The 14,984-nt window shown below is 41.5% G+C and overlaps 1 long non-coding RNA gene across 1 annotated transcript in view; it reads left to right on the forward strand.

Moving 5' to 3' along the window:
- Nucleotides 1-356: 356 nt before the first annotated feature.
- Nucleotides 357-14,984, forward strand: part of LOC114080869 (uncharacterized) — a 37,977-nt gene continuing 23,349 nt past the window's right edge. The window contains exon 1 of the long non-coding RNA XR_003580672.2: nucleotides 357-463. This is a non-coding gene — a long non-coding RNA (uncharacterized lncRNA). The remainder of the gene's footprint in view (nucleotides 464-14,984) is intronic.

Here is a 14,984-nt window from a genome sequence, read left to right on the forward strand (position 1 = left end):
TCAGCCACATATTGCAGATCAACAATATCTGGAGATACAATGGTGGTTATTATTCAGATGGCAACTGGCATGTTGCCTAATTCACAAGTGATTTGGGCTTTGCAGCCCTTCCATTGTGTCCTTTCCAATGAGTGTCCATTCATAGGGGAAAGGAGCTGTCATAGGGTTTTCCAGAAGGCTACTAACTTGTCCTTTTACAGTCAACAGCTGGAAGAAAAGATAGAGGAATTGTGCAAGTGCAGAGTGCTGTGGTGGTTTTAAAAAGGCAAGCTCAGGCCTTTCTTCTGATTAGCAGAATATGGTCATGGGTCAGAGATAAGAGACAGACAGGAGGAGGCAGTTGAGGAAGGCTGGCCTGGAACTCTGCCTGCTGAAATGTTTCTGAAGCTGAAGATGAGGATCTGGGTGAGCTTATTACCCAAGGCTAGTTTAATTAAGCTAAGATCAGAGGAATGGCTAATAGGTAAGAACTGTGGGACTTAATTCAAATCTATCCAAATTTCCCCCTTAAGACTTGCTCCATGTCTAATAGCTTGCGATCCATTTTTTCAGGTATATAATTAGAGTTACATATTGGTCGTAGTGCCCCACATCATTTCCCCCATCTGGGCCTTTGCTCATGCTGTTGGCCTTCTCTGCCTGCTTCTCAGGGTTCATATCAGCATCATGTTCCTAAGGAACCTTTCTAGAATTGCCTGGCTCTCTTCCTCTCTGCCCACTCTGGACTAAGTTCCTCTTGTCTGAGCTCAAGGAGACCCTTGGACATACTTGTCTACCCATATCATTCTCCTGTTGCTTTGGATTGATTTCTGTTGCTGCACAAAAAATATCTGGTGTGTGCCTGACTCTCCTTTTAGACAGGAGTTCCTGGGCCTTATGTCATTCATCAACCTAGTGACTGGCATGCAGAAAGCATTCAAGGAAGAATCAAATTGAAATGCCTCTTAAACAGAATGAACCCATGTCTCAGTTAACCATGCAGATTGTAGCGAAAATGGCATGATTAAAAACATGCCTTCACTTAAAAAAAAACAAAACAAAACATTTTTTAGTAGTAGATGGACTCAATAGCTTTATTTATTTATTTATTTATTTTTATGTGGTGCTGAGGATTGAACCCAGTGCCTCGCTTATGCTAGGCAAGTGCTCTACCACTGAACCCCAGCCCCAGCCCCTTCACTTGTTTTTAAATTTGTTTTTGTGTGACTTTTTAAGTACTCTCTAATTGGTGACTCCTGTTATGAGGAATGAAAAGGAAAATATTTTGAAAGGTGAACTGAAGAATCCAAGTGCTAAAAAGAGAGGACACACTGGCTACAGATGACAAGGATGAAAGCTTTAGGTGATAGTTTTATCTTTGCCAGAAGGAAGACTTCCTTCTAACATGGCCCAACCTTGCCTCTCTTCATTTCCTGTACTTTTAGGTCAACAGCTAGACCTGGAGGTAGACTGCGGCTTCCGCAGCAGTGGGCTGCCTCTTGCTAGCCTTCCTTTCAGTTCTAAACTGGGATCTGTGCCTGTTGTAGGATTTGAACTTCCCTGGCACATGGATGAAACAGTGGGATCCAAATGGTAGCAGAATTTCCATATTTATGCAGAACAACATCTGTAGAGTTTTGTCTCCAGTACAGCCCAGTAACAGTCACCCTTGGTATTTAAAGAATGAAGTGAAGCAACCGCAGAAAGAGATAAAATGGCAAGAACTCTCTGTTCAGAAAATCTGTAGCTGTTCAAATATGAATAGGCTTCATAACTAGAAAAGGGCAGTGGTGAGATAGGAGGTGGGGATGGGGACAGAGATATGAGCATTTATCTACCAGAGCTGGCATCTAATCTGTCCTATGTCAACTTTGGAAGAGAGGGAACATAAACTATTTAGAGTTAGTTAGATGTGGGCTTCTGGCTCTGGCTTGTGCAGAAATGATGTAGGTACAAAGTTATTCATTGCACTATTGTTTACAGTAGAAAAAGGTGGGAAAGGATTCAATGTCTAGCAATAGAAGACTAATAAAGTTATGGTATACATTCAGTGGAGCACCATAATGGAACACTTGAAAGGGAAAGAATGATGAGGCAGTTTATGTGGAGGTGTGGAAAGCTCTTGAGATTTTTTTTTTTTAAGTGAAGAAAGCAAGGCATGGAACAATATATTCAGGATGAAGGGAAAATTAGAACTCCACTCTACTAACTAATATACACATAAAGAAATGATAAAGGTTTACAACAAAGAAGCAATGTTGGTGGTTACCTGGGTATGTGGGAAGATGAGGGAAATATGTGTGTGAGCGCTCACCCACGCGCATGCCTGGGTGCTATCTGGCATAGGGTTATCTCCCTTCCCCATGATAGTGCCAGGGTTCCCCTCCTGGGGCAGAATTGGCTCCAATTCCAATTTCTCCTCTGCTTGCTTTGTCATGATTCTGTCTGAGTCCTCACTCCACAGCTGAAAATGTTCATTGACCTCAACAATTCAATGGTCTCTGGTGGGCGGGGCAGCCTCTGGAAACTTTGGTCGGCATCGCCTTGCCTCTGGCTGTTTTCTCTCAAATCGGTTCTAGCAGTGTCAACCCCCGCCCAGCCTCCTGGGTACAGCCCTGGCTGCTGAGGCCTCTCTGCGAAAGGTCTGGGCGGTGTTCAGGTTCTCTCTCTCTCTCTCTCTCTCTCTCTCTCTCTCTCTCTCTCTCTGCAAACGAGGTCTCAGGGCTTCTGAAATCTAGTGAAGTGAGGGGACAGACGTCTATTGCCAGGGAGCCAAAACCTTCTGCCTGGTGGGAGGCCTGGGAGGAGATCCAAAGGAGAGACTGGCGGGGCCAGCCAGCACACCCACCCCTCCCTTGGTAATTTAGGGGCCGTGGGGCGCTCTGACTTTAGGCTGGTGTTTGATCTCCTGCCGGCTTGTGCAGAGCCCGGGGCAGAGCGTGTGGATGTTAGGAGAGAACAGAGTGTCCCTGGCTGAACAAAGCCAGCTGCAAACTTGCTCGGGCCCTTCCGTTTCCTCGGTGGAGGGACCTAGGGCGGCCCCTAGTGGCCGTTCCTAGAATGCTCTGGGCAGTCTTCACCGGGAACTTGTTCATCCACTAGGCCCCTGTGCCAGAGCAGTGAGCCGGTAGCCTGAATGAGTGACATTGTGTCCTGAAAGCCTTCACCAGGTACAGTCATGCCCGGTCCTTCAGACAGGTGCAGGAGTCAGGTTGGCCCTGTACACTGTGCAAATTCAGGGCAAAATTCAGGACTGGGTCAGGCTTCCCAGGGAGCCCAGCTTCTTAATCCTACAAGTACTTCCAGGACTTCTCTGTCTCCAGCTCTGTTTATCTTTCCAACTCAATTTTCAGGGGTCCTGAGGCACTTAACTAATGCAGTAGTTTGCATCGTCAGTTGATGCATACCTTGAACCTTCTTTTTGCACAACCCTGAGACCTAATATTTGTTGATTGAATGAAACCAAGTCAACTTGCCCAAGTTGAGAGTGCACTTGATGTCCTACCTGACCCATTGCCCTTCATGTATTTTCTAGGTTATTTAAAATCGCATCACATTGACTTTTTCCCCCTCATTATAAAATTTTGGTATTGTAAAAAGCTGTGTTGGAAATACTGATCAAATCAATCTCTCTAATTTCATGGAAGATCAGAATGAATTCTCTGTCCCCAATTGGAAAAAAAGCACAAACTCTAGAGCTATAGTTAGTGTTTCAGGTGCCAACCTCTACATTTTTTTCTATCCCAAGGTGGATCTCTTTAGGGCAATTAAAAGGCCATAACATGGCATTTACTTTTTTTTTTCTCCATATATTCCTTCAAATTTCTGTTTTCTATATTACAATCTACCGTCCACAGAGGGTCATAAATCCCCTGGAGAAGTCATATGTTACGCCACGTGATTAGCTTTGCATCTGTTTTGCAGCTGTTCGCTTTGCAGTTTTATTTTGCCTTTTGGAAACCCTAGAGCAGTGCTTCTCAAACATTAATGTGCATACAAATCACTTGGGGGTCTTGTTAAAATGCAGATTTTTGAGTCAGGAGGTCTGGGGAGGGCTGAGGTTCTACAGTTCTAAGGAAATGCCAGGTGGTGCCAATTCTGCTGCTCTGGACACCACACTTAGAGCAGTGAGGTCATTTAATATAGGAACAAAAGGACTGTGAGAACACTTGCCAGCTTCACTGAGAACCAGTCTGGCTGCAGCGGGTGTGGTGGGAGGAGTTTCCTTGCAGATTCTGTCTGCTTTTGTGGAACTTCACCCCTTCACTTTCCCTTCTCTTGTAAATATCCTTTACCTCTGTCCTTCTGGATTGGAGAGAAACTGTAAGATCAATGCCAAAAGCCATGTTGGTACAGTATCTGTGGGTAGCATCTTATGCTTCTTTTGATCTTCTTGGGCTATAAGAAACAAAGCCGTACTTTAGCTAGCCGTGGCTGAAACCAGTCTGTGTGTGGGCAGCCAGAAGCAGATCCTTAGCCAATGATGGCTGTTCCTGAAATTTTATTTTACCAATGTGATGGAGAGGCAGCACACATCTGCAAGAGCTATCATCTGTTCCCTGTGCCTGTGAACTAGGACAGGGTTTTTCAACTGTGGCGCTGTTGACATTAGGGGTTGCATATTGTTTGCTATGAGAAAGACTGAGTGTCCTGTGCATGATAACACGTTTAGCAGTGTCTCTGGACTCAGCTTCTAGATGCTGATAGTTCCCCAGAGTTGTGACAATCAAAAATATCTCCAGATATCAGTGTGAATGGTACAATTACCCCAGTTGAGAATCAGTGATGAAGGATAACATAAATTTGTCAGTTCTACTGAATGTCTACCTTCCCTAACCTTATCTATCTATGCCTTTTCAAATTTCATCTTCTATTTTCTTAGTGGAATTTTTCTAAGTGGAATACCAACAAAACTTACCAAATAAGTGAAGGTAAGGCATATGGTTTTGTACTCTATGCCTATTCTAATTGATCAGTGCTGGCTATTTGAGACACTGGGTTGAAAATAATTCTGAGGATGTCCATGTGCAGCAGCAAAGAACACTGTCTGCCATGGAATTGTGTGTGGGGGTGGGGGTGGGTTGTTTGAGGTACCATTATGTTTGTTAGGAGTTTTTCTTTTTTTAAACTGCGAATTGCCATTTCTCCTTTCACCCCAATATTCAATTTGCTCTCATTGGGGGCAGTAACCAGGGTCACATGGAAAGCATGTTGGCTTTACTTGAATCCCAGCTATGCCACTTACTAAATATGACCTTGAAGGAGTGGGTTTCTTTACTCACCTCTTATAGCTCTTCATTCCTAGCTCAAAATGTGGATGTGAAATATAAAGGAGATAAACAAATGAAAACATCTAAGCAGTACCTGGTTTATAGGGAGTATCAATTTCTTTTTTTTTTAATATTTATTTTTTTTTAGTTCTTGGCGGACACAACATCTCTGTTTGCATGTGGTGCTGAGGATCGAACCCGGGCCGCACGCATGCCAGGCAAGCGCGCTACCGCTTGAGCCACATCCCCAGCCCCGGGAGTATCAATTTCTTATGTGTGTTTATATAACCTTTATTTATTCATCCAGTAAATAAGTGACCTAAAATTTTGGGCAGGGAATAAGATCCTATACTGATTCGACGGATAGTTTCAGAGGATGACAGTATATTCAAAGGAGAAAGGAAAGAGCTGGGAAGCCTGAACCAAACATCCCCTCAAAGTGTAGATACACTTGAAAGCCTTCATTAGAGAAGCCCTAATGAGTTCTCAAAGTGTGCCCCTGAGGGCTGGGGATATAGCTCAGTTGGTAGAGTGTTTTCCTTGAACTCATAAGACCCTGGGTTCAATCCCCAGCACCTTCCAAAGGAAAAAACAAAACAAAAAACAGTGTGGTCTTGTACCAAAGGCCCTTGGGAGCTTGTCAGAAAAGAAATTAAAAAGTCCAGACCTTAAACCTCACTTGAGCTCTAGACAAGATATGCAGACCTTCACTCAGAGTTATTTTCTGTTAAGCTTGGTTTTACCAAAATATGCATTTCCTAATCTATAGCAAATAAGTGAAATGAGCTATTTGAAGTGGGACCAATAAAGGCAGGGATAAGGTGACAATTGAGACAGGATGGAAACGACCCAAATATGTCTCTGTGTGTGTGTGTGTGTCTTTTTTTTTTATTTTTATTTTTTTGGTACTGGGGATTGAATCCAGGAACACTTTACCACTGAGCTACATCACTAGCCTTTTTATTTTTTATTTTGAGACAAAGTCTCACTAAATTGCCCAAGATAGTCTTGAACTTGCAATCTTCTCGCCTCAGCCTCCAAGTAGCTGAAACTATAGGCATGTTTCACCACCCATAGCCCAACCCAAATATTGTCTTCATTTGCCTGCCCCCTTTTGTACTGGGGATTGAACCCAGGGGCACTTAACTACTAAGTTATACCCCCAGCCGTTTTAATTTTGTATTTTTATTTTTATTTTGAGAGAGGGCCTCCCTAAGTTGCTGAGGCTGGCCTTGAACTTGTGATCCTCCTGCTTCAACCTCTTGAGTCACTGGTATTACAGGCTGGGTCCTTTTAATGAAAGGATAAACAACAACATAGCCCTTCAATGTCCTGTGATCATTACTGAACATTAAAAGCTGATACCTGTAATGTTGACTTAGAATCATCACGACAGAGTTAAACTTTTCTCTGTTTAAAATCATAAGATGGTATAGATTTTAGAAGGATTTTTTAGAATACAAAATAAACTTTAAACTAATAAAATTTGTGTACTTTAGGGAATTCATTTTACTTATTTGGGAATTTCACCTTGTCGCATGCTTCCTTCCTCGAGAAACTGATCAATGAGGCATCACTTTGACTTGTTTGAGGTCAGGAACCACACTCCACCCTGTTCTTATTTGAGCATACTTTAAGAATTTGGTGAATTGAGCTTCTCTGAAGGAACTGGGGGAAAATGGGGGAAACTCAATTGTTTTGTGATCATCATGCTGTTCACAACCTGGCCAATTATTGCTTCTATCTTCAAAGCCAAACATTCCCTGCTGATTTTCTGTATTGTTTATTCATCCCGCCCCCCTTTGGAGAAAATGAAATCTATGCCTTGGAGGGTAACCTTGCTGAGAACATTTGTTTCTTTGTTGTCTCTCCACAGAGCTGAACTCACCTGCTATCTCCCTCCAGGAACCAATCCTAATTACAGATCTTCAAGAGTTAAGTGAATTTCATCCCTTGTTACTTGCTATAAAAGTCATAGCTTTAAGGGTTGGCTTTTTATGGTCACTCATTAGGAAAGAAAGCCCTGTTGAATTCCCAGAGCTTGGTTCTTGGACTAGCAGTATCTGTATCACCTGGGAGTCTGTCAGAGATGCAATTTCTCAGGTACCACGGAGATCTATGGAATTAAAAGCACGAGGGATGGGGCCCAGGCATCTTGATTAACAACACTCCAGGTAATTCTGATGCCTGGTCAGGTTTGAGATCCGCTGCTCTAGAGTTCCAACCCAACTATTTCACCTCTTATTGCACCCTGGGAGGAGTTCAAGTTGTTCTCAGTTCAGAATATTTAGAATATAAATTGAGGAAGGTAATTAAGCTCACTAGAAATAGTCTCAGATAAACCTGGGTTAAATTCTGGCTCTGCCATTTATTACCTTTATGCCTTTGAACACAATATTAATATGCACTAAATATTGTGAACTATTTTGTGACTCAGTCTTTAATGCTTTTCTTGAAAGGCTGTCCTGAAAATGGAATAAGCTATTGTGAAAAAAATTACCTGGTATAATACTTGATGCATTAAAGGCTATGTGTTAAGTCTCTTGCTCTTCTTTATGATGTTAAGGCACCAGAGGTATTTGCATTTGGGAAAATGTGTCTTCCCATAAAAACAACATTTAGTGCTCAGAACCAAATACATCTATATAGTAATGTTACCATTACACTTAGGCGTACTATGGGTTAAAAATGAACTGAACAGGCTTTTGTGTGCTGGCCTGGGAACTTCATTATCCATTTAGTTCTTCACTTAGTCATGCCTTTAAAAGGCACAGTACAATTTTCCTATGGGGAAATATATTCCAAGTTCCCCACATGTAATTTACACATGACTTTTGTAACATGTTCTGTTTGTTCATTAGATATTTCTGGGCATATATTGTTTTGTTAATGTAATCCAGATAGTCACACTCAACGAGCCAGGGATTTGGAAACTCCACAAAATGAGCCTCTTTCCTTAAAACCAATAATACTCTTTGAAACTAAGCAAAACTGAGAGGAAAGTACAACTGCCACTTGTTTTTCAGTCTAATTAGAAAATGAAGAAGTCAGACATTAGGGAAACACTGGGCTAACTGAGCCATGGAAGAAAGTAGAAATCACAGTTTGGGAACCTGATTGGCTGGAAAGCCACAGTCATTGTTGGCAGGATAAATCCCCACAGAGCATCCTGATACCTCAGTCACCACATTATATGGTAGCATTGTTAATATGGTTCAAGTGGAAGACCCCCAGGTACTGGTAAATAAATTCACAAGTTGTGAGAAGAGACCTCACCTCTTGTTCAAAGTCTATGATAAGCTTTCTCCTCCTTAAAATTCAGTCTGTAAGCAGATGTGTTTCCAAGGAAACTGCTAATCAACTTGAGGCAGAGTGGCATAGTGGGTGGGGATGGTGCCTGTGACACAGAATACCTAAGTGACCCTGGCATTCCTTGTCACATGTAATCTGAACGTGTACCAGTCATGCAAGCTTTTTCAGTTTATATTTGGGTATGGCGTATGTAGACAGAAAATAAAATGAAACCCTAGAAAGACATCAAGTTGACCTTTTAAAAAAATTTGTAAAGGACTCTTTTGGATGAATGAGTAGGGAGCACATATAGATGGGATGGATGGGAGAGATCTTTCCAGCCAGTGTTTAACCCAGGAGTTCTCTACTTTCTACCTATAGCTGGAGAAGGTGTTCACATACGCTGTTCACAGGTGGTTCTGTGGAGAGTATTTGTGTAGAGCTTTTCAGCAGGTTGTGTGAAAAAAATTAGCTACAGCAATTGAAATACTGTCGAAGAACCTGAACTTGAAAAACTGTCACCACAAGGTCATACTGACGTGAGCATAGTTAACAGTAAAGTGATAGTTGCCCCATCACTCATGACTGCCCTTTGGTCTTCTGGCAGGTTTGGTTTCTGAAGGAATAAAAAGGAAGCAGTCTGTGGGGCACTACGAGTGAGTATGCACACCACACCAGTGCACACTGTCCCCCAAGTGGGGATGGAGTAACCCTTTGCACACTGAATTCAAAGTGAAAGGACCCACTGCCGCCTTCTTTCAGTTGAATCCCAGAACTTTGGTACCAGGGTTCTTACTTACAGGCAGGAGGTTGGCAGGCTGTTCTTTGTGAAATCCATCAGCCCCAGAGAAAAGACCTAAGTATATTGACTTCAGGGTTTTACTACAGCAGACCATCTATACATGCCTACAGTGAAGTTCAGAGTCAACAAGGCTTATTATATTTTGAGAGCTTCCAAGCAGAGTTTCTTTACTACTGGTTATTATGAATAGATGGCCAAGAAGTTCTAGGTATCTGAGAAAAGTCTCTAACATGATAGGTTGAGATAAAAATAGCAAATAAAAAACAGCTCAGACAGCATAGAGACAAAGAGGGAAGAAAAAGTTACAAAAAGAAACTCAGAGGGAAATGAGAGGACACTGCATCTATGCAAAAAAAAAAATAATAAGATGCTATAAAAAGAAGTATTCAGAAGACAAAAATGTGCTTCTGGAAATTAAAAACATGATACTGGGGGCTGGGGATATAGCTCAGTTGGTAGAGTGCTCGCATGCACAATCCCTAGCACCACACACACACACACAAATGACACTGTTTTTATATTAACAAATGATATTAAAAACTCAGTAGAAGAAAAGAAAGCCATCTAGAAAGTAAAATAAAAAATATAGAAAAGGAAACTAGGATAAAAATATAAGAAAGCAAAAAGATAAGTTACTGTTGAGATTCAATATCTGAATAATCTCAATTTCCAGAATGAGAGAACAGACAAAACAGGGGAAATCATTAAAGAAACAATTTAAGAATTTTTTTTCTGAATGGAAGAAGTATATGAGCTGCCGGATTTGAAGAGTCTGTTGAACGAATAGTAAAATGGAAAATTGGGGCTGGGCATGGTGGCACACGTGTGTAATTCCAGCAGCTCAGAAGGCTGAGGAGGATTGTGAGTGCAAAGCCAGCCTCAGCAAGACCCTGTCTCTAAATAAAATACAAAAAGGGGATGAAGATGTGGCTCAGTGTTGAAGTACCCTGGGTTCAATTCCCAGTACCAAAAAAAAAAAAAAAAAAAAAAGTAAAGACAGACTTATAACAAGGTGCATATTATGAAATTTCAGAAAACTGGGAAGAAATATAATGTTACTATAAACTATATAATATTTATATTATATATTTATAAATATAATATAAATAATGTTACTATAAACTACTATAAATATAGTAGTTTATTACTACTATATTAGGGGAGAAAAATGCCAAGAATATAGAGGGAAAAATGTCCTTGGGTTTTAAAATAGCAACACGGAAAGCAAGAAGATAATAGGGATTTTAAAATTCTGAAAGAAAATTATTCTCATCCTAGAGTTCTACACCCAAACTATCCTTCTGGTTGAAAGTTGGCAAATTATAATTTCAGGCATGTAAAATTTCAAACAATGTCTCATGCAAACTTCCTTAAGAGTCTCATCAATCAGTATGGACCCCACCAAACGAAAGAACAAACCATGAAAGAAGACCATATGGGACAAAAGAATCAGGAAATTCAGTTAGGGAATGTGAGAAAGGGTCTGCCTGGAGGATGAGAAGATCCCAGAGTGGGAGCGTCTTGTACTGTGGCCAGCCGTGGGGAGGGGCCTACAGACAGGCTGAATGCTGTCATCAACCACTTCCTTGGGGACTGTTACTTTGGTTTTAACTTGAAGACAGTGTATCTGGGTTTCATATTATTTTCTTAATTTGGCTGGAATTGACCATCTATTGATGAATTTCTTCCTTCTTTTCTACTCAGATCTGCTGAGGACATTCATGCTACCCCATGTCATTTTTGTGTTTTTGTTTACTTCTGAGGGCTAGAGGGTGAGGGTGAAGGCCAATGTGGAATTAGAAGTATGAAGTACTGAGTGCATTGAGAATGTTAGGCATTGCTTGTTGAACAAACGGTTTTCCTGCCTGATGCCCCAGCTGTAGCAAGCTCTCTGTTTGGGGGGACTCACTGATTTTTCTTGGCCCTATGAAGCTGAAATGAGACTGTGACCTGGCAATGAGCTCCTGTTCAGCTTTTTTCATCTAAAGTTGGTGACATTGGGCTGGGGTATAGCTCAGTGATAGAGTGCCTGGCTAGCATGCAGAAGGCCCTGGGTTGAATCCCCAGCACCACCACTACCACCACCACCACCACCACCACCACACACATACACACACACACACACACACACACACACACACACACGCTGGTTTTGCTTGTTCCACACATGACTAGGGTTGTGCTGGTTACTGAGTCTTTTTTTAATTTTAATTTTTGTTGTTGTTGTTGTGGCAATGGGGATTGAACTCAGGGCCTCAGGCATGCCAGGCAAGTGCTCTACCATTAAGCTGCACCCCCAGCCCTTTTATTTTTATTTTGAGACAGGGTCTCACTAAGTTGGCCAGGCTGGCCTTGAACTTGGGATCCTCTTGATTCAACCTGTAGAGCAGCTGGGATTACAGGTGTGCACCAGCATGCCTTCTACAAAATGAAACAACATATTGTTTAGGGTTATGTACATTTGTGCTACAGTTATTTATTTATTTATTTTAAACCCAAGGGAGTGAGGGAGAGCAGGATGTAATTATAGAGGGGCACATAGTGGAATTTAAAGTGATTTGTGATGTATTTCTTAACCTAGCTGGTGGGTACATTATTATTTATTATTTAAAGTATATGTATATGTTTTATAAACTCTCTTCTATGTATCATTTATATTATAATAAAATGTTTGAGATAGAAATGGATCTAAAATTGCCCAGTAGATGGGGATTCCTGGGGCAGATGTTTGAGTGATGTCAAGCCCCAGGTGGAAGACCTAAGGTAGAATTATTTTGATTCTGTTAGAGGAGGAACCTCCTCATTACTTAAGCATTAAATTCTCCTAGGAAGCTCTTTTCTGACTTGCAGGGGCCTGTTCCTCAGTGTTGAGTCATGGGAAACATCAAGAAAGCTGTGGTTAGTTCTTTACCAACTGCCGGGCTGCTCTAATGTTCTCTGTCTTAATTCAGATATTACTGGGGAGAAAGCCCCTAATTATAGTCAGTTACTGACTCATAACCATACTTTGCTCATGGTTATTTCCTCTAAGAAAAAATACGTGGTATTTTTACCTAATGGGTGTGTGCGTGTGTGTTATTTATTATCTCATCAGAATGTCTTTATATGACCTCTAGCTGTAGGTTTGAGGCTTCCTAGGAGCTCTTGAAGTTAGCTCCAGCTGTGTACATGGCTGTTAGATTGCTTTAGTAGACACACCCAGCATGTGGGTGTGGCCTTGAAATACCCAGCTCTTTGGGGTGTTATTTCACACTATGATTGGTAGTAACTGAGCAGAGTCTGGCAGCTGACCTCCTCCTTTGAACGAGTCAGGACTCCTTAGGTTACAAGTATCAGAAACCTAATTCATGGATTTAAATACAAAGATTTATAAGCACACTTAACTGCATAGCACTGAAGGAGATTCAGGTATAGCTGGATCCAGATGTCCCAATGAAATTATTGGAAGCTGTTTCTATCTGCTTTTCTTCTTTATTTGCCTCCTTTCAGGTGGGTTTTCCCCAACAGGGTGGCCTGGAGCAACTATAGACTTGAATTTTCCATGTTTAATAAACCCAGTCTAAAAAGAACTCTTTCTCAATAATTCCAGCAAAACTTGAGGGCTTTTGTTGGTCCAGTCAGGGTTGGTGAACACCCCAGAAGCAATCACATTAGCTAGGTTGACAGAGTAGTCTCAACAGCAGAACATACATGCCCACCTTGTTCCTGGGGAAGGACTGAGAAAGCAAAGTAGCTTTCACTATAATAGCTGTTTGTTCATAAAAATGATTCTAGGGTTAATTCTGAATAACAAAGTATTGAATAGAGGCATGTTTGAAATGATATATTTTAGGTCTAACTTATGAACTATCATTATCTTCTGACCAGCCATTTTTTGTGATTATCCATACTTAATGAAAACATGCTTTAAAAAGTACAGGTTTCTAACTCAAACAAATAAAGCATCTTTTTATTTTCATTTTTATTTTTTTGGTACCATGGATTGAACCCAGGGGCACTCAACTACTCAGCCATATATCTCCAGCCCTTTTTTTATTTTGAGTCAGGGTCTTGATAAGTTGCTTAGGGTCTTGCTAAGTTGCTGAGGCTGGCCTTGAACTTGTGATCCTTCTGCCTTAGCTTCCTTAATTGCTGGGATTACAGGCATGTGTGCTACCATGCCTGGCATATTTTAATAAAGCAATTAGACAACAATAGAACTCTCATATTTCTGCTGCCATTTTTTTGTTTGTTCATTTGTCTGTTTTTGTTTTTGTGGTACTGTAAGTTGAACCCAGGGCCTCTACATGCTGGGCAAGTGCTCTATTACTGAGCCACAGCCCTCCCTCATGTTTTTATACTCTATGGAAGAAAAACTCAACCCCAGTGGGCTGCTGCTTCTGTTAGAGCATGATTTGGTCTAAGTTGGGGCAAACCGTTCAGTTGCATTCATTAAAAGCTCATGGAAAGTTTTGGTTTTTAGAACAAGAACTTCACATTCAATTTTCTTCCCGAAGGGATTTCTAACACAATACCTAGAAAAAGAATAACATGTTTTTAGGTCTAAGGAGTGTGTTCCATAGCTCCCTTACTAGGTAGAGACTACCATTTCTGACTTCATATTCCCCATATTTCCCTGACTCTATGGTAGATCTTATTCACTTTCATTGCACAGGCTGCAGGGTGTATTTTGGAGATGTACTGCTTGGTTTTTAATCCTGGCCCTGCCCTTTGTTGACTCTGTGACTCTGTCAGAGAGTTAGTCACTCTGAGGCCCTCTGTGCTTGCATTTCCTCATCTGTGCAAACCTCTCTTCATCACATAGCCTACACAAACTGCTGAGGACAGTGCCTGGCACACAGTAAGCCCTTTATAAGTATTTGCTACCATTATTGTTATTTTAAAAGCTCTCAAAGCTCATAACCACCGGCCTGTTGTACTTCTGCTTCAGATGGAAGCTTGGAGGGCAGAGGGCAGATGCCTGAAGCTAAGCAGCTTATTAAAAGTAGAATAGAAATAGATGAGAGGAAGCCAAAGCACTTTTCTCTTTAGATAGTTATCAAACCACGCTTCGCTGCAGACTATGGGCTTGGGTATGGCCAGAGATCAAAGGCCCTCTTATGTGCAGTGACATTTCTGAGCACAGGGCTGAGTTATAAACCTCTTGAATGGAAGGTTTTGGCACTTGGAACACAGCTTGGGATGGGTTTTTATAGAGGCGATTCATGGAACTGCTTATGCTGGGGAGAATCTAGACTGTTATGACTCATTCGTCTCTTTATTGCTCTGGACCAAGAACTGTTGTTTCCTTTTAAGTCCCTCTGTAGGAGCTGAGCCTCAGCCTAGGGCCAAGACAGCTTTTTCAGGAAGACAGTGTGGCTTCAGTGAGTGTGAACGGGAATACCCTTTGTTGGGCTCTGGGTCAAGCGTACTGGACAAGCAGAATAAGGATTTTATTTTACCAGGGAGTAGAATTTCTTTTGGAAACCAGAAGCATCCTTAAAGTCTTTGACTTCAGATAAGCTTTTCTTTTGTCTGTCTGCCATTTTTGTTCTCTGACAGCCCAAACTAAATTGGATTGTGTGTTAAGTAGAGGACAGACCAACTTTGCAAAGTGGTAGCGAGTGTGCCTGCGTGGCCGCATATGAACCCAGGGATAGCAG

Source organism: Marmota flaviventris, chromosome 2 (assembly GCF_047511675.1).
Source record: "Marmota flaviventris isolate mMarFla1 chromosome 2, mMarFla1.hap1, whole genome shotgun sequence".
Taxonomy (NCBI): Eukaryota; Metazoa; Chordata; class Mammalia; order Rodentia; family Sciuridae; genus Marmota; species Marmota flaviventris.